The following is a 21,313-nucleotide window of genomic DNA, read 5'->3' as shown; positions in this document are numbered from 1 at the left end:
GAGCCTTCCATCTCCAGGAAGTGTGTGTGGCATACTACCCATGTATTTTAAATGAAAGTAACTTGGTGAAGTAAGTGTGTGAAGCCCCGAGGGAAAACTGAAGAGGCCTTTTCACTGCATACACAAGACAAACGGACAAAAGCAGGAGCCTTTTGACACATACACATGGGAAGCTTTTCAGTCCAACCACATCTGAATCCATTCACTTCCAACCTCTTCAACCTTCATGAAAGACAAGGATGAAGATGATGAGGATGCCCGGCACTCATGTGCCTACTGCTGTGTGCCATCCTCTGTTCTGAGTGTCTCTGTAAATCAGTCTATTTTATTCTTAAATAAAACAAAGGAAAAGAGGAGGGCTCTACCATCACTTCGCAATGAGAGAATGTGAGGGATGGGAAAGTGTAGTAGTTATCCCAGCAGGAAAGAAGTACGACCAGAATCTAAACCCAGGTAGCCAAGCTCCTGACAGTCATGCTGTGCTCTGCATCCTCTCCCAGGGCTCAGGAGCCCACCATCATACTTAGAGTCTATATTTCCTTGACTGTAACGGGAGCCCAAGAAGGTCAACCTCAGTGAAGCCGAAAGGAGATTGTGTGAGTAGAACCCTAGATACCAAATAGTCATCTAGACTGGAGTGCCTTTAATTTTCAACTTGCACTCATCAGATTCCTAAGAAAACATAATAAAATCCTGAGGTATTTAGCCTTCCCAAGAACAGCTAATGCATAGGCATTCTAAATAAGCTAGAGCCATGCGTATTTATTTGTTTGAGCTTTTCATTGGTCTACACGAGGGCTTAGTCAGTGACGACTTCTGTCTCGGCGTTGTCACGTATACTGGTTTTTGCTACAGGAGTCCAACAGCCAGCTGGAGTGTGAATCAAAAGTTGTAGTGCCCCAGAGGAAATCAACTCTTCAGATTTGAATAAGCTACTCGGAAAAGTCCTTGAAGGGTCACTAGAGTAGATCCAGTAAGAAAGAGGGATGCTCAGTCTACTGAAGCCACCAAGCTTTGAGAACTTAGTCAGGACCAGAAAAGCACAGGTTCCCAGCAACGCTGGAGATGAGCGGTGGCTGGACAGCTGAAGGAGAGAGGCTGGTAAGGGCACTGGCTGTCGCTATAGAGTGTGGAGAGCGCTGGAGAACTTCTGAAATAAAAGGACTGAGATCTGAGCCTTAGAACATAATTGCTGCAGCCTTTAGTGTGGGTGGAAGTGGGGGTACAGGTTTCAGGAAGGTGGTGTGGACATGGAGGGAGCCTCCATGCACTGGTTGCTGGCATACTTCTGTAACAAAAGCTGTGATTTATTTAGTATTGAGCTAGCACACTTCACTAACCAAAACTGCCCTTAGATTGAAACATTCTGAAAATATAGTACATTCTACATTGATATATTAACATATGCACCAAAGTACCCCAATGTGTTAGAGTCCTGAGAGGTAAGGGCACAAAGGTGTTTGTAGCTGAATGAAAAGTGAGGTCTTTACAATTTTTAATGAAAGTTAAGATTGGAATTTAGGACAAAACTGCCATATATATTCCAGACATGTATAGACAAATCTTTATCAAATTTTATAAATATTTCCCCTGGAGAAAGGAATCTGGGCAGATGGCGCATAAGCAGTATATACATGTTAAGAAATGCAACGTCTTCAAGAGGAGCAAGTGGTTTTTTCTTTGTGTTCCCTTAAGAGAAGTCAATAGTGAAAATTCTCAATTGAAGTGACAGCAGAAAAAACCATCCCAATATGAGCAAACAGCAGATCTTTGTCAAAGCGTCAAGTAGCTACTTTCGGCTCACACCCCTGCAATGAAGTAAGAGGATGTTTCAAGAGAATAATAGGGCATAGCCGAGCACATCCCCACAATGCAGTGCCGTTACAGGGAATAGAAGGGAACAAAGCTAATATTATAACTCCAATCATGTCTCCTCCAGAGACCATTTCTTCAGAGTGTCTCCCAAGTCCATCCCCTTAGCTGTTCATCTCTGCTCAGATTGACCACCCTTGGCAATAATGTAGGTTGATAGTCTCCAATACACATTTAAAAAAATCACACCTTGAATGTTACTGTAGGCATTGTTCCCACCTCTGATTTAACTGCACACATTTTTAAATGAGAATATTTAAAACGATCTCTGTAATTTGCCCACCGTGTTTTTTGTGGCATATAAAAACCAAAACCACAAAGTGACTGTACTAATACCTAAGGGTCTTTATGTTCACCATGTGTTCAGCATTGGTTTGAGAGTTTTACATGGATTGATGGATTTAATCGTTGTAACCATTGCAGGAGGCCATAATAATTTGTCTAGATTGATGCTTGAGGAAACAGAGGCATTTAAAGGGTAATTATCTTTAGCACAGGTAATCTTATGACCTCAGCTAGTCTTACTTCAGAAGTAAGCTTCATTGTATTCACTGCTCTGTGTTCTAAATTGAATTCATCTCAAAGTGAAAAGAGTTTTGACTCCCAGCACTGCAAAACAACAACAAAAACAACCAGAGCTAGTAACTGGCAGTTCTGCAATCCTCACACGATTATGAATGGGAAATTACCCAAGAAAGGGATTCTGCATTTAATGATGGTTGAACTGAATCTCAAGCTTTCCCTCAAGGTTGCTGTAAGATTTTGTGACTAGAGAAGCATCATTCACAGCTACACCAAGGAAGACATGCTGCCTTTCTCTGCCATAAGACAGATCTGAGGAGTCAGAGAAGGAGGAGGAAGAGCAGGAGGAAGAGGGGAAGGGGAGCTTCAATAATGATGTAAGTAAGTTCAGCGGCAGGGTGAACAGCTTTAGTTGTTAATTAGACACATCCTAGAATCACTTGAAAGATAGTCTTAGTAGTGGTTTATCTACATTGGTTTGACCTCTGGGGATTATCTTAATTAAGTGGTCTGGTAAAACCCAGCCCACTGTGGGCAGCTCTATTCCCTAGGCAGAGGTTCCTAAACTGTTTGAGAGTGGAGAAACTGAGCTAAGCACAAGCTGGTGAGTGTGTGTATCCATTCATTTCTCTCTGCCTATGATTGTGGATGCCTTGTAATCTGCGTCTCTGCCCTCCTGCCTACTGTAACCTTCCCTGTAACTGTGGACTATAACCTGGAATTTTGAACTAAATCAAATCCCTTCTTTTCTCCTGATTTGTGTTCGAGTGTTTTGTAACCACAACAGAAATGAAACCAGATCGAGCCCAAGTAGAAGAAACAGCCCAAGCAAAGCATCACCTCCCTGCTAAAATGGCGACTCTTTTCTCACTTCCTCAGTAGCCACCGGGTGTTGCTGACATACTCAAGGAGAAGCCAGCTAAGCTAAATGGTGCCTACGGAGTACAGAACAGAAAAGAGCATCCACAAGTCAGGTACTGTTCTTTGACACCAAGTCCCTGAAAACCATCATGGTAAGTACCTGTTTTCTTTTTGATCTTTTAACACAGAACTGCACACACTGCTTGTAAGCAGAGCTGAACTGTGAATACACAGCTATGGGCCCAGTTTTGCCAATTTCTGTGTAGCCCATTCATTGGGCTTCACCTCAGCTTTTCAAAAGAGAGAGTCTTTAGTGATTTTCCTGGCGTTTCCTCCCCAGATAGCAGGGAAATTTGTATTTATATAGTTCTATATGTTTGACCACTTGGTCCACATAACCAGTTACCAACATTCCCTTGGAATAAGTACAATATAATAGTATGACAACAGATAAACACATCAGAATTCTGGACCAATCTGTATTTTCCCTTATTCCTGTCTTCATTGAACTTACAACATGTCATGCACATGACTGAGTTGGACATACTACTTTTTATAGATCTGAGATCACATGGCATAGCATGTGCTAATGACACGAGAAATAGCCTCATCCTGTCAGGCCATCAGTTAACAGTTTACAAAGATGGTGTTTCAGTTTGCTTAAAAACGTGACCAAACACTACTTGGGGAATAAATGGTATTGGGGAATAAATCGCCATGCATCATGAGACGAAGTCAAGGCTGGGACTCAAGGCAGGGACCTGGAGACAGATGTTGAAGCAGAAGCCACGGAGGAATGCTGCTTTCTGGCTTGCTCCCTATGACTTGCCCACTTTGATTTCTTACCCAACTCAGGCCCACCTGCCCAAAGGTGGTGCCACCCACTGTGAGCAGAGCCCTCCCACATCAATCAGGGATTAAGAAAATGGCCCCTAGACTTGCCCACAAGTCAATGTTATGGAGACATTTTTCATTTGCTCTTTCCTCTTCCAAGAAGATACACTTGTGATGGGTTGATGAAAGCCAACCTTCACAGACAGTTCTAACTCTACACAGATAGTTCTAACTCTACACAGACGGTTCTAACACTACACAGATGGTTCTAACTCTACACAGATGGTTCTAACTCTTCACAGATGGTTCTAACTCTACACAGATGGTTCTAACTCTTCACAGATGGTTCTAACTCTACACAGACGGTTCTAACTCTTCACAGATGGTTCTAACTCTACACAGATGGTTCTAACTCTCCACAGACGGTTCTAACTCTACACAGATGGTTCTAACTCTTCACAGATGGTTCTAACTGTACACAGATGGTTCTAACTCTTCACAAACAGTTCTAACTCTTCTGGTGTTACTGCGTGTGCCTCTTTGCACCATCACTTTGCCCCTCTACCTTCAATAGAGTTTGCTTCCTCTCACTCTTAAATAAAGGCTAGCTTTGGGACTTGCCCTAAAGAGCAGAATGAGACAGAAGAACACCTTAAGACTTCAGAACCTCAGACACACACAGCCTCTGGACTTCTACTCTCAGATCCCTGCTGCCCAAATGAGAAAGCTTGGGCTAAGTTGTATGAAGATGAGAGACCACACTCAGCCAGAAGGGAGAACCAACGTCCAGACATGCAACTGTGGCCCTCGCTCTGGCCTCAGTTGGTTGTCATGACTGCAGCCACTGGAGGACCAGCCCAAGTGGCCAAAACATAACTATGAGAGCAAATAACTTATGCCTTTTAAAACTGGATTCTAGCAAGTTTTGTGACAAAAAAATAGCTCCTCAAAAACTCCATTTTCCAGAAATACACACTAGTCGAATTTCTGTCAAAATAACAAACACCTGAGACTATGTAAAAAGGAGCAAATTTGTTTGGGCTGACAGTCTTGAAGGTTCTGGTTCACAGTCATTTGGCCCTATTGACATGGGCTTACAGTGAGGCAACCCATCATATCACAGTGTGTATAGGGTTAAAAATCACTTGTCTTCTGGCTAGAAAGTAGAAAAACCCACTAGTCCCTTCAGAGACAAGAAGTCAATAATCTAAGGACTGCCAAAAAAGGCTCTACCTCTAAGGTTTTGCTACCTCTCAATAGCAGCACGTTGGGTCAAAGCCTGTAACATATGGTCTTTGGGGGTTACTTAAAGTCTGAACAACATAGCAAGGTAAGGAAGTTAGTGCATCATACTTCTATGGTATAGATACAATTTCTAAACAATCATTATTAGAGTCTTCTATGTCTACCCACCCTTTCATTACTGACACTGCTACCTCTATTACTACTGTTGTTTGCTGCTTCTAGGATACAAAATACTCGCATTACACACACAGACATATACACACACAACACATACACACACATACAAACACACACACCCATACATATATACACAACACACACATACACACAAACACATTTACACACAACGAACACATAAAACTTGTTCACAGAGATATACATACAACACACATATATACACATAGATACACACATAGACATAACACATACACAACACACATACACACAACACATAGACACACAACAAACACATACACACCTATACACACATATAGATACACACAACCCATACACACATACACATATATAAACACACATAGATACATACACAACACATACACACAACACACAGATACACTCAGATACACACACAACATATACATATACAACACACATATACACATATATACACCTACATAAATACACATACACACATACATACATAAACAATACACACATATGTACACAACATACATACATACATACATACACACAAACACATATACACACAACAAAAACCATACACACAAACACATATACAAACACATAGATACACATACAACACACACATATACACATAGATATACAAACAACACATATATACACAATACAAACATGTACACACATATACACACAATACATCGATACATACATGTACACACACATAGACACACAACATACACATACACACAAAACACATACATATACACACATACATACCTCTCACTTAACAATTCATATGGTTTGGGGAGCTTCTTTTATTGTCCACTGTAGCACTAGCAATATTTCTGGTTTCATTGGCTCAGTTAGTTCTGCTTCCCCACACCCAGCCTCATGCCCTGTGCTCCTCCTGCCTTGAAGAGTAATGGTCACTTCCTTTGTTACCTTAACAGCTAAGCCACCATTTTCTGCTCAATCTGGATATGAAGTGACTCAGTGTTCTGGTTTCATTTAGATTACTGTGATAAAACGCCCTGAACTTAAGGGAAGAAAGGGTTTACTTGGCTTACAATACCAAGTTATAGTCTACATAGAAAGTTCCAAACCTGCCAAAGCTACATGGTGGGACAGTCTATAAATAAACCAGAATAAACTGCCTCATAATTTTCTTTCAAACCCCATATTCCTACTTTGATCAATTATTTATTGACTTATATGTGCAAGCCAGAAACACCCACTTTTCTCCCCACCTACATGTGATGTGTGAGAGTATCCTGGGGAATCTGCGCTTTTACCATCCTCCATCCGTTCCATCCTCTGTACACAGAGACACCATTATTTTATCAGCAGCAACAGTAGGCTGACTTCCGCGAGACCTCTCAAGAGTGACTCAGTCAGTAGCTCTTCCTTCGCACTGTCCTCGGCTTTCCCTCAATCCGTTCCCATATCGCCACCAAAAGGAGACACAATCTCAAGTGGATAGCTTAGATAGACATGCAAGACAATCGGACACAATGGCGTGATTGTAACAGGTGACTGTGTATGTAAGTATGTGTTTGCAAAGGGTAGTTCTTGCTTACAGATAAAGTAAACAACTCCTTGTCTAACCTGCTTTAGAAATAAGAGCTGTGCATGCTAACTCCCAAGAAACCCACACGACTGTTTGCCTGGCTAGGAAGCAATGTCTGCATGCTGTCTGAGTGTTTCAGAGAGGCTGAGCTGGGGTTTCTGCTTCACTGAAGTAAGCTGGAATTATGCTTTTTCCCATTGACAAGTAACTAATGGGTTCAGATTAACTGGAAAGAGGTGACCAGTCCATGTTGTAATTAAGGCAGATCGCCCACAGTTTTGACAAAAATGCCAATTCTTTGTACCTTAAAATATTACCTTTCTTTGGCTTCCAGCCACCATCTTACCCCAGTTTTCCTGTAAGTTTCATTTCTTATCTCTTTTGATGTGTCCTCTATCTCTCCAAATGCTGGAATTTCTGTGTCTGGCCCTATTGTTTGCTCAATCAATAGCCACTAAATGAATGACTTCATTATCTAGCTGACTAAATGACCAAATACAAACAGCTAGAACTCAAGGCCAGGAAATAAAAGCCTGTCCTTATTATATTTAAAACATTTGCTGGTTGCACTGCTGAGGAGCTCTTCCCAGAGAGATCCTTCATCTGGCAATAGATGGAGATAGAGATGGGGTCCCATGTTGGAACACTGGACTTAACTCCCGAGGTCCAACCGAGAAGCAGCAGGAAGAAGAACGTGAGCAGGGAGGGCAAGATCAGAGGGAACCTTCATCCGGCGATGGATGGCGATGCAGACCAAGACCCACATTGGAGCACCGGACTGAGCCCCCCAAGGTCCAAATGAGGAGCAGAAGGAGGAAGAACATGAAAAAGGAAATCAGAACCGCAAGGGGAGTGATCACCCACTGATACAAGGCGACTGATCTAATGAGAGTTCACCAAGGCCAGTTGACTGGGACTGAAGGAGCGCTTGATCCAACCAGATTCTCTGGAGGAGGCTGGATTCTCTGAATGTGGCTGGCCCGAAGTCTTTCTAAAAAGCCATTGACAATGACTCTGGGACTTGTTTCCTCTGCATATTCTGGATTTTTGTGGATCCAGTCTGATTAGATACTCACCTTCCTGGTCCTGGAGGGAGCGGGGAGGAACTTGAACTACCCACAGGGCAGGAAACCCTGACTGCTCTTAGGGATGGAGAGGGAAGAAGAGAGGGAGTGGGAGGAGTGGGAGGGTGTTGGGAGGAGGGGCAAAAATGGAAACTTTTATATTTTAATAAACTTTGAAAAAAAAGAAAAATAAAACATTTGCTATGAGGAGTATGGTCATGCCACTGACTAGGCCATCAGACGCAGGAGCCTTTTAACAACCATAGGACTCTCCCGTAAGAAGTGGATTACGGAAATGAAAACTGGACCAAGAATAACATTAGAGAAAAATTGTGAAGATTTATATTTTCTAAAGACAGATACCACTCCCCCTACCAAATATACAAGAAAATTATTAAGCCATGAATACTGAACAACTAAATTATACATATGTTCCCCACTGAGGGAATTTATTAATTTGCCTAAGCTGTCATAAAAAAATCAAAGCTAGGATGCTTAGCTGGTTTGATTGATTGATGGGCAAGAATCATGATGTTAGCAGGTTTGATTTCATCTGGAACCTTTTTCTGAGTTAACCATTTTTTGGTTCTAAGTTCACCTTGCATAAGTACATCCCTGCCACCTCTCTCGTCTGTAAGGAAATTGGCCATATTGGATTAGAGTCCTATCCTATGGCATTCATCAAGCTCAGTTACCTTTTTAAAGGCTGCCTTCTAATAATAGCCATTTTGTGGAGCAGGGCTCCAGCACAGGAATTGAAAGAGGCCATGATCCATTACAACACCTCTGGCAATTGTTCTTGTTTCAGAGAACTGTACCACCATTGGCTAACTGCCCAGGCTCAACTTGGAAACTTCTCAAGATTCCTTCCCTCCTCATCCTCCACCCAGCTCTTCAGCATTCTATCAATGCTTGTTATATGAATTTAGAGATGTGCACACACATCTGTGCACCCCAAAAAGTCCCAATGACAGAAACAAAGAAATGACTTCATCCAAGTAAAGGCTGGGAAACCAGGAAGTTTAAGTGTAGCTGCTTACAAGAACATGTCCAACTTCATTGGACATTCTTACCAAGTAAGGAAAAACGCCCTCTCTTAGCTAACTAAAAGTCCTTGGGGGAAGGTGGGGTCTTACAGAGTCCTTCCTACTCTATGATGGAAAGTTAGGAGCCTAACCTTACAGAGTTCCCTTGTGCATAGTCACAAGTGTTGACAGTTCAACTCAACAGGACAATGGCCAGGTCATGTTCAAGGGCACTCTACAAGGACCATCTCTACCAAGCCCTGTCTCACCGCCCCTGCTGTAGAACACATCCTCCATCACCCCATTCTTGTTGTATGATAATATTCTCTTAACTGGTTTACCATTTCCTCTCTTTTTCTACCACAGTAAGTTTTCAGGAAACCCACTAGCCTCGTCCCGCAAAGTCAAATAGAACCTGTCACTTTCCTAATGCGAGTGTCCGACTGCTTTGCTTTCTTGTAGCATAAAGCCCATGTCTGCTACAACATTGTGTAGAATGGACTTTGCCCATTTTCTGGGAGCTTTTGAGAACTGGCTTCATGTGGTTTTTGTTTGTGTTTTCATTGATTTGCTGCTCAAATATAACTTCTGTGATGTTATGAATTTACCTGAGTTTTCTGTTTAAAGTGCATCCCAACCCCATTCCTGCACCCTTCTTTATTTTCCCTCAAAGCATTTGCGACTGCCAATGTGTGCCTATATTGCATATGTATGTATTTGATAATCATTAGTCTTCTTACTAGACTATATTTTATGATGATGTTTTGTTTTCCAATATACCTCTAGCAGAGAGAACAGTCTTTTATTCGGAGTCAACACTCACTGAGCAAAAACAATTGCGTCATATGTAGCACTCTAGCTTGCTACCTTGGTCATACTTCTCCTTTTTCTGAGCTATGCAATGCCTTCCTGTTGCTCTCTGGGTAAAACCCGAGCATTTAGCATGGCACAAGACCCTCCCTCTTTTCAACTTCTCCCCTGACTGATTCTATCACACAGCATAAGGTCTATCCCACACTAGTCTTTTACAGCCGGTACAGTGCTCATCCATCTTGGACTCTAGCACAGTAGCTAAGCAGTCATAATCAAGTGAAGGAATTGCATGAAGCAGATGGTGTACAGAGTCTTGACTTTACACCGGATCTGGTTAACAAGTTGGTTAAATGATGACAATACAATCAGTAGTATTTAGCTCACAAATTGTTTTGTAAATCGAGTTAATTTAACAAATATTTACACAGCGCCTGTCCTGTACTTTACACTCCCTTAGATGGTGTAGATATTTTAAATGAGTAAAATTATCAATGATTCATATTTGTGGAATGCACGCTCTAATAAAGGGAAGATTATGCAGTAGTAATGAGTACAGTTGAGAAAATGGAGCCAGAAGGAGAGTGGGTGTGTCTGGTGTCTGGAGGTCATACGTATGATGTATGTGGAGGTCAGATGTATGATGTATGTAGAGGTCAGAAATATCCTCATAGTGATGATGACATGGAATGGAGACTCATCAAGGTTGGGAGATCTAAGGACAGGACATTTCAGTCAGAAGTCTCTGAAGAAATGCTATCTACAATGCTCACACAATGACCATAGTCTAGACCATAAAATCACTCTCAAAAACTCCACATGGGGCTGGGTAAATGGCTCAACAGTTCAGAGGACTTGGTGCTCTTCCGAATGACCCAAATGAGGTCCCCAGCACCCATGTCAGGTGGTTTACACTGCCTGTAGCTCCAGCTCCCAGGCATCTGATATCCTCTCCTGGCCTCTCCTCTCACCTGCACACACATGTCATACATTTACGCAGAGGCACACACATGTATTCACATACTTAAAAAGTTATTTTTATTTTTAAGATCTAGAAAGGCTCATACCATGCACTCTGTATTCTTTATCACCAACGGATTAGATTAGTATCGATTTAATATAAATGAATAATAGAAAGTACCTGTAAATAATTTTAATCATTTAGAAATAAGACAACATACTTCTAAACAAGCCATAAGTAAGAGAAGAAATCAAAAGAGAAATTAGGAAGTATTTTGAGTGGGTTGAAACTGAAAATGCATGCGAAATCCCCAGTATTTATAGAACTGCAGCATTCATATTCAAAAACAAGAAAGGGAGAAGGTGTGGGCACAATAAATGCTATAGAAAGATGTCAACCTCACTGGAGAAAGCTGGATTTTTAACCTGAAGTGGATAGTAAGGAATCACAAAAGATAGCACCCTTGGTGTCTTTATAGTCCTCTTCATTAAGAACATATGTTAGCACATTAGGTTAGAAATGAGGTAGGACAAATAGGAGTGGAAACATAAGTATTCTATAAATGATGAACAATTCACACCACAATCAGAGTTGTGCTAGGTGCCCTGAGGGAATGTAGAGAAGCCCACCCGAAGCACAAAGGAGTTGTATCCCTCCTTGTTTTTATTCCCTTCTTAGTTTTATTACAAAAAGCAAAGGAGTGGAACTTTAACGTAATGTGTTTGGTCCTGGTTGACGGTAGGGCCACAAATACACGATATGTAGTCTCTTTTCAAAGCAATGGTCTCCTCTGGGCCAGCCACCTACCATGGTCTCCTCACTGATGTTATGCAGCTGCCTTGAAGGTGATCAACCCATGAAGGGTGATCCAAAAGAAGCTCTGCCTTGGCAGAGCCGAAACTACTGGAAATGATGTTTGGCCCACAATCTACAGACAACTGAAACCTTCTAGAAACAGAGAACCAGAAAAGCTGAGAAAAACAGCCGATACAGTGCAAGGCGAGAAGACCTCAGCCCCTGGGGCTGCGTCTACAGACAGTTACTGATGTAACACATACAGGAAGGGCTTTTAGTGCGGTCGGCATGGGTGGCCCTTTGTGCCGAGTGCTTTGAGAAACGCCTGTAATCCAATACATTCCAATGACGACAACTCCTCCTGCTTCTCTTTATCCTCTTCTTCCTTCTCCCTGTCCTTTTTAGCCGTGGTGACGGTAGAACCAAGTGTCACTGAAAAGTTAGGCAAGTTCTCTACCACTGATCTGAGCCCCCAGCCCTAATTCTGTTTACCACCCTTTGACAGGACAGCCCAGTCCCGAGGTCCCATAGCGGGCACACAGGGAAGAGTCCTGGGCGGAAGTGAATGCCATGTAAAGAGTCACCAGCCTCATCCGCACTCAGTCAGTTCTGCTGACATGTAAAGGTTTGTCACAGGCAGACTCTGCAGTTTCTGTTTAGCACCGAACCCTTCCACCTGGGAAAGCCCAGTTTGTCGGTGACATTTCCGGTCTGGTCACAAAGTCACCTACTGGCTGTTGTGTGCTTTAAAGTGATGTTTTCCAAAGATGATCATCATTTTGGAAACTGTGTGTGTTTATCGGTATTAAAACAAAGGTGCTGAACCAAGTAATCCACACATGTCATCTTGAAATCAGCAGAGGAAATCATTGCCCATGAAACTCATACAACATATGCATAACCAGTTTTGAGTGTTGTTGAGTTTTACCAGATTCTTTGGAATTATTCTTTGAAATAAATGTCTGGAAATGTCTTTGTGTCATTTTCCCTCTAGACAAAGTTGCAATGTATATTTGGTTTCTTTGTAGACACCCATTGAGGTCTACCTGACATTTACATGTATGACAACTGCTTACTATTCATATCTTTAAAGTTATGTGAAGCTTAAATCCCTGAGCTCAGCACCATCAGGATAGGGAGGTATGGGAGCATATGCAAGAAGCATTTGCAAGATGAAAAGGAACGAGGCATTCAGAAGCAAAGGTCAGTTCATGCTGGTTTGCTGCATTTAAGGCATCTTCTGCCTCCGGTACACCCAGTGTCTAGCATCAAGTCAGTGATTAACGTCAGCTTTTTCCTCGTTGTTGGAAATACTGTGATCATTTTATGCTATGAAAATAAGATGGTGATGGTGATACTGTCAACATAGACTTCTATTTCTTTACCATTTTTACTAGGCAGGCTCTCAGTGTGTTGCTCAGGCTGGCTTCATACTTACAATTCTCCTGCCTCACCTCCCTAAACACAGGCATTACAGACCTGTGCCATCACACACAGCTTATAAAAAAGTATTTTGAATAAGAATGAAGCTTGTTGAAAGTGTTCAAAGAGATACACTAACCAGTTACTTACTGTGCTAATCATTTCTTGACCCTCAGTGTGCTCCGAAAATGTATCAACGTTAGCCCAGAAGAGTAAACTTTTTCTTTGACTATTATGAGTATGTGTTCTTCTAAAATGAATTTACACATTCAAAATGACTCTAGTCAAAATTCCAGTGACATTCCCCTGACACACACACAGACACACACACACACACACACAGACACACACACACACACCAAGGCTCCTCTGGACTTAATCAGGAAACATACACACACACACACACACACACACACACACACACACACACACACACACACACACACTAGAAGAAAAAGCAAAACAAGAAAAATAGAGAAAAGAAAACAAAACTATTACAAAGATAAAAGTGAGATTAATGCTATCAGGAACAATATGTTATCTATATGTTCTGTTGCTTCTGAAATAAAAAATAGATTGATAGTGAGCTATAAGTGAACTAAAACTGTCAAGGAAATAGAACACATCAAGGACAGCATGCAGTGCCTACTAAAGGATTACTAGTCAATGAGAAACTGAAGCTTGTGCTGTCTGAGGAGACAGTGAGCAATTTGAGAAAAAAGCATTTTTTTTTAAAAAGTCTCATTTACTTTTTATTCTAAGATATATTTTAGATAATTGAGGAAATTATATGAAAGAATCAGAGATAAATTAGTAAAAAAAAGTGAAATCAATATTTATCCAAAATCTAGAGGTAAATGGTTTGCTAACGTTGAGAACAGTGAACGGTGTAAGGAAGGCACTGACATGTAAGCAGACATGGTTTTCAGACTTTACTATATAAACTTTAAGCAAGCATTGTGAAATGCCCACAGAAACACTAAAAATGTACATTTTATTGTATTATGAATTTATTATAAGTTGCCAAAAACTCTATAAGAAAAATAAAATGTAAATACAGAAGAAAACAAAACATTGATTTTATAATTAACATGTGAAATCCTTTATCCATTATAATAAACACATAAAATGCCACCGATATGTAATCGGTTTGCTACCATAAATTGCATTTTTCTAATTGATAATATTAATTATTAGTGTAAAGATGGCATAAGTGTAAAAGTGTTTTGTGTGATAAGGCCACTAGTATCTTTGTCTTCTTGTTTTCTTAATTTTTTTAAAGATCCTTAGTGATAAACATGACCTTTATTCTTGGAAATTTTAAAGGGACAGCATATACCTCTACCAATTAAGAAAAGCGTCTCCCCTGACTGGGGTGAGCGTTGGACAGGACACACGGAGAACATCAGCACCTCCCACCAAACACCGTTTAAAGAGTCTACCTAGAGACAACAGCGGCTCTCACCGAGGAAGATGCCTTCCTTCTCACAGCATCTGCTGGATGGGGAATTACTATCTTTCCATCATCTTAAATGACAAGTAAAGCATAGGTTTTTGGGGACTGGAAGGCAGTTTGGTCTGTGCAAGCCTGAGGACCTGAATTCAGATCCCCACACTGCAATAAAGGTCAAACCCTACAGAGTTTGTCTCTATCTCCCACGTTGGGGGTGTATGGGGCTAGGAGCATCCTTGCGGCTCACTCAGGAGCAAGCCCACCTGAACAAGTGAGACCCAGCCTCAAAAACAAGGGGATGAACAACTGGGGAAGACAGCCAACCAACACCTCTGGTATGCACCCATGCACACATACTCGAGGACATACATGCACACACACGTACACAAACATGTGCACACAGGTGAAGAGGTCTGGAGGAGGTGACTCAGCTGCTCACTGAAATCTGAGGGGAAACATAAGGGAGGGCATTGCAGAACAGACGGAGGGTTTGAGGAGAGGCAGTCAGCACAAGCTTCACCTGCCACCTCATTCCTTACTATGGAAGTCAGCGCTGGCTTCCCCTCGGTCCTTGTACTGGGGCATCATCGAATCACTCATGTGCAGAAATTCTTTCTTGTCCCTTTGAAAGATCTATTTGGGGTTTGCTTAGAGTGACTGCCTCACAGAGACATTTTGGAGAATGTGTGAACCCCCAGGAGCAGGTAACTGTGATTCGAATTGGAAATAAATCAAGAATATGGGGTGGGGGAAAGCTGACCTCTGAAGTGTCTATTGTAGCATCTAAAATCAGTCCTATAAAACTGAAGCAAGCATCCTTGCCCCAGCCCCACCCAACGATTGTTCATAAAGGAGGCGGGGAGTGCTTATCACTTGCTGTGGGGATTTCCGACTCAGGATTCTAGATGGCATGCTGCTTATATGAAGTGAGGACAGGACACTCAAGTGTTTGTATTTAGCCTTCCTTAATTCCGCGGAGCCTGGAAAGGCTGTAGGAATGATGGCAATGTAGAATGAAAGGGTCTGGGGTTTGTCTGGCATGCATGGGCCCCTGTGCTTCATCCTCAGCATCATGTGAACACAATATAAACTGGGCATGGTGGTGTGCACTTCTAAGCCCAATGCTTTGTCGGTAGATGAAGGAAGACAAGGCCATCCTCCTCGGCTATCTGGGAAGGTCAGACTGGATTATTGGAAACTCTATTAAAATGAGTAAGATGGAAACTAATTTGGAATCTATTGTCAGGGCTGACCACTTTCTATAACCTTCCTGAATCTAAATCAGCATTAAAAAGAAAAAAATCCCAACAAGCCTGATGTAGAAACACACACACACACACACACACACACACACACACACACACACACTGCAAAACAAATAGTTAATTAAGAGGCATGGCCCAAGATAAAGGAAATCATTTGATGATTCACATACTAAGAATAGACGCTAAGAAAAAAAATGTAAAATGTAGAAATAACCTTATGCTGGCTAATCCTGCTTGTCAACCTGGTACTTCTGGGAAGAAGGAAGCTCTCCATCCGATTGGTCTGTGGGCATGTCTGTAAGGCATTTTATTGATTGCTAATTGGTGTTGACGGGCCAGGTCCTTTGTGGGCAGTGCCATCCCTAGGCAGGTGGGTCAGGGATGTCTGTATAAGAGAGGCAGCTAGCAGACAGTCAGCCTGAAAGCAAGCCAGTTTGCGTTCCAGGCTCAGTGCTAACATATCAGCTGACATAAACCTTTCCCTCCCCACGTTAGTTTTGGTTGGTCCTTATCACAGCAGCAGAAAGCAAACTAGGAGAGTCTAATCCACTAAAACCAAGATAAGAGTGGGGAAAACCTAGAAGACGATTAAACAGAAAAATCCTTTAGAAAACTGTCAGCCCTCCACAAATTAATAAGCAATGAAAAGTTTTAGTCTCATTCTAATGTTTTGTTTTTAAACCACATAAAAGTTGCGAAAGAACTGATACAAAATAAATGGGGGTAATGCCTCCAAAGTAGTCCACAGCCTAAGCCTGGAGGGAGTTGGGCACACGAGTAGGGCACTTACGTGGTTACAGAAGAGCTACTTAGCTACTTCCAGGTAAGTAGGATCCTGCTGATAAGACAGGCAAAGCAGCAGCTCCCAGAAAATATTCAGTTTCCTAAGACAACATAAAAGATTAAAAATTAACTGTTTTGATCTACTGTGGCAAAAAGTTAGATGAGTTAATAAATGGCATAACTGTAGACCTTCATGGAAGGTAAAGTTTAATAGTTGCCTCACAAATAATAAAAATGTCAAATACACTCATCCTATGGTGTGTGTGTGTGTGTGTGTGTGTATGTGTGTGTGTGTGTCTACAGAATTTGGTTCTTTTCTCTTGTATCTCAGCGTTGTTCTCATCAGTTTGTATCACTTCATCCCAGTATGGCCCAGTCACTTTTTAGTGTATTGATTTACTTAACATTTTTCCAGCACCAGGGATTGATGCCAGAGAACAATCTTCCTCTCTGTCTTCTGAGGCATTGATGATACATATTGCAAGTTTTGTGTGTGCACATACATGTGTGTGTGTGCATGCATGCGTATGTGCATGAATGTGGAGGGCAGAAGACAGCCTCAGATGTGATTCCTTGGATATCTTTTTGTTTGAGGCAACATTGAGGAACCATTTTCTGGTTGGCCTGGAGACATCATCAAATAGGCTTGGTTAGCTGGTCAGAGAACCAGGATCCCCTGTCTCAACCTCCCGGCTCACCATCACAGTGGTTACCGTCCACACCACCGTTACCAGACAGGGTTTCTCTGGATAACAGCCTTGACTGTCCTGGAGCTCACTTTGTAGACCAGGCTGGCCTCACAGATATCTGCCTGCCTCTGCTGGGAATAAGGCGTGTGGCCACCATGCCCGGTGTGTTGTCGCACTTTTGAGGCGTGTGTGTTTTACCAACCATCTCCTCGGCTGACTAGTTTCTTTTTGATGAACATCTAGTTAACTCGGATCTGGGTTTGGTAATGTTATAATCACAGAAGAGCAATACCAGACTGAAAAGACTCAAGTTTGAAAGTCCATGTAGGAATTACTAAATTTCTGACATAGATTTTCAGAAGGAATTACTCTTTATAGGTGGGATTGTTCTTTTGGTTAATTCATAGGCAACTTCATTTACACACCGCTTATATTGTTAGGACAAATAACCATTAGGCAGTTTTCTCACTTATAACTGAAGATGGAGTAGGATTTCTAAGGATAGTAGGGATAGAACAGAAGATTTTAGCTTTCAGATTTGAAAAAATGTAGGAAAACTGCAGTCATATAAGTACTAAATGAGACAGCAAAACCTGTTACACATACTTTAGAAGTTTAGGAGATAAAATGGATGAAAGATTTCTTAAAATATAGAATTTGGCTATTTTCTCTAACTATATTAACCCAAATTGATTGAAATGCTAAACCTATGTAGAGCCAACATTTATGGTTATTATTGCTGATGATAACGAATTGTCAGAAGCAGGTTCTTCTACACTGTAACAAAAGTCAGTAGTACACTGTGTGATCCTGAGATGAGGTTCCAGAAATGCAAAGAAGGGTTGGAGCCCACACACCTGCACCAAGTCCTGCGGGACCAGTGCTTGGAGGGTATTCTTTCCTGGCTCACTGATTTCAGGGGTGCCATTGGAAGGAAGATATTTTGCCAACAATCCTCTTACCTGTGCTAGACCTTGGAACCCGCGAGGTGGAAGGAGAGAACCAGTTCACCCAGGTTGCCTCTGACCTTCACACGTGGACCATGCTGTGTGCGTGTGCACACACTGATTTACAATGTTTTTAAAAGGAAGAGAAGCTTGCATCTGCAGAGCCCTTCCGTGTGCCAAGCACTGGGTTGAAGCATGTGGCACTTGCCCTCTGTTTTGTATTTGCCTAATACTCTGCAGCTCTGAGGCCCCTTCCAGTGCGCTGCTCTAGTAGGAAGTAATCAACACACAATGGAGTCCTCAGGGGTGCGGTGATGAAGATGCCCTCATGAGTAGAACAGAGGTTACCAGCACCTGAGGGTGGGCCGCAGTTGGCAGAAGCCACCGCACCAAGGTGTGCATGGGATGTTATCTCACCACTAACATGACTGCAACCTTCCTCCAGCTCTCCTCATTGCCCACCTCTCCACGACAGCAGTGGGTGACTCACAGGGAACACAAAAGTCCAGTCCATCTCAAATGCTGACAGTGTTACTGCACCACGTTAGCACCGTAGTCCCTACACGCTCCCTGAGACAGACCGTCTGTCTGAGCAGCAATCCACCCTTTCCTATTTTGTTCCCTTCTCGTTGATGTAGGTTTTGCTGAGGAATACTCCCTCAGGAAATCACTTGACCTGAAGCTTGGCTTCTGGAGGACCGTGTCACCTCTCAGGCAAAGGGGATTGGCTATGTGGACCATATTTCTACCACACCTAGCAATTTCTAATCTTCACACAGGATTATACAATAACACTTGTATTGTAACCTGGCAATAACACTTCAAATAACTATCACAGCTTCCTTTGGCCAACGGACAAATTAAGATCAATGCAGTGAGTGAGATTCAGCAAGAAGGCAAATTCTAAAAAAAGCACTTAGTTCCTCAAAAGTAGCTATCCAGGGCTTCTCTTCACAGAGAGTTGCCTTGACTATCCAACTTCAGGATCATCCATTCCAACTTAGCACACATCTGCAAAAGTCATGTCCACCCTACAGAGATCCTCTTCCTCACTTTAGACACCGCCACTCAATGTTCCACAACATTCCAAAATAGTTGGGACACACGTGTTCACACATCCTATATCCAAACCTTAACACTATGTCAGAATTGACCAAATGGAAGAAAATCTAATTAAACAGAGGGGAGTGTCTAGCATTTAGAACATGGTACGTTATAGTCCGCTGAGTGACAGACACCAATGAAATGATTTACCCCCCCCAAAGGTGATAATGAAATCTGAGCTTTTGCTATGACTTAAGTGGTGGAATCTTAGGAAGTAGAATTCTAGGTGGAGGAAGCGTGCCACTGGGACATGCCTTTGAATAAATGTACTGGGACCCTGGTTCCTGGACACCACCACTCCCTGTCTCTTTTTCTGTCTCTCTGACCCCCAAACTCCTTTTTCCTCCTTTCCTCTCTTCCCCATTTCCAAGCACTTTTTAAAAACTGTGGGGAAAATCAAACTGTGGCGATGATATTGGCCCTGAGGACTGAACTGTTTCTAGATTCATCTGCAGCCGTAACTCACATACAGTGACTTATTGGCATGCCAAGTTCTCATATGTCCCCTGTGCAGTACCTGCCACGCCGCTTCTCCCTCTTCATTTTCAGCCTGAAAATCATGTCTTTGACACTGATGCCACAGCTCATCCATGTCTGTCTTCTGGCCGTGGAAGAACAAGTGGAATCTGTGTGACAGTATAATTACTGCCACTTCTGGTCACCCTTCTCCACTGTGACTCCTGCAAGACACTAAGTTGGAAGGAGAAAAATGCGTATGTCCTAGGATTAAAGGTGCAGCCAGCAAACAGCCAAAGGATATGGCACTTTTACCTTACTCTTACCTCGTGACACTCTTACCTCGTGAGTGTAGCGCTGGGAGAAATGTTTGGAAGAAGTGTCAGGGAGACATTGTTTCAGTATTCTGCTACAGTTGTCAGCCCTCAGCAAGCCAGTGGGAAGGCAGCCTTGAAAGTCAGCTCTGAGGGTGGGCAGAGAGACAGGAGCAGATTATCTCTGAAGATTCACTGTCTGCTCCATGGGTCCCAGGTCTTCAAGTTACCACACTTTGTTTTGTTTCAGAACGCAGTGTTCCAAGACACCCAGTGAGTTTCAAAGGCAATTATTTTTTAAAGGTATTGAGGCTTTGGAGTTCAAACAGTTGGCCTTAATTAGATAACAGCTTTTCAGAGTAAAGTTGGGCTGGCAGCTGTCCATCACTGTGGCAAAAGATTTGAAATAAACACTTAAAGGCAGTGGCTGTTTACAATCATGGCCGCAGAGGCTTTTTTGGCTCAGTCATCATGGGCCTGTGAGGAGGAGAAACATCAAGCACATAGAGCAAAGAATGCTCTTTCATGGCGGCCAGAAGAGAAGGAGCATGGGTTTCAAGTAACCAACATGAAAAGATTGATGCATGAAGCAGGGTTGTTGCTCTTTCGCAGATTCCAGTGCACTCGGTCCACCATGACGTCAGCACTCCTTGCATCTGTGCGCCTTGGTTCAGAACCATCCCAAATGCTTCTTGAAAGGATGAGATCAACTTAGTCATACAGGCATCTGCATCAGTGAGGATGTCTTTCAGTGATCTAGACACACGCTGATACTGAGAACAACTTGCCACCTAGCAACACAGACTGGAAACCTGGGAGCTTGGGAAATGGTATTCTACTAAGGAAAAAAAATCACCTTGATTCTCCTTCTTTGGCCTCTTTCTTTCCTTCCTTTTTTTTTTTTTCAATTCGCAGATAAGACAACAGGGGAAGGACACCCCTTCCCAGAGCACAGAAAAAGATGTCTCCACTTCTGCTCTCTTCACTCCCATCCTCAGCGCAGGCAAGCTGAAATCATACCTAGGGTGAAGTAGAAACCCCGAGGAAAAAGCTGTATTCCAGCAAACGGCTGGGAATCCCAGTCATTCTCCTCTCCATCAGAAAGGGAGATTTTGTGGACTGTCAACTATTTTTATGTCACGTGCCATGAAAAGATTGTATT

General features: G+C 42.4%; 1 long non-coding RNA gene across 1 annotated transcript in view; it reads left to right on the top strand.

The window, feature by feature from the left end:
* The window catches only part of LOC125389902 (uncharacterized), a 50,202-nt gene that overhangs the window by 24,324 nt on the left and 4,565 nt on the right, over nucleotides 1-21,313 (top strand). Inside the window, exon 2 of the long non-coding RNA XR_015736726.1 lies at nucleotides 3,274-3,407. This is a non-coding gene — a long non-coding RNA (uncharacterized LOC125389902). The remainder of the gene's footprint in view (nucleotides 1-3,273; nucleotides 3,408-21,313) is intronic.

The sequence above is a fragment of the Myodes glareolus genome, chromosome 26, assembly GCF_982192425.1.
Source record: "Myodes glareolus chromosome 26, mMyoGla1.1, whole genome shotgun sequence".
Taxonomy (NCBI): Eukaryota; Metazoa; Chordata; class Mammalia; order Rodentia; family Cricetidae; genus Myodes; species Myodes glareolus.
This window is presented reverse-complemented; position numbering and strand designations above follow the sequence as displayed.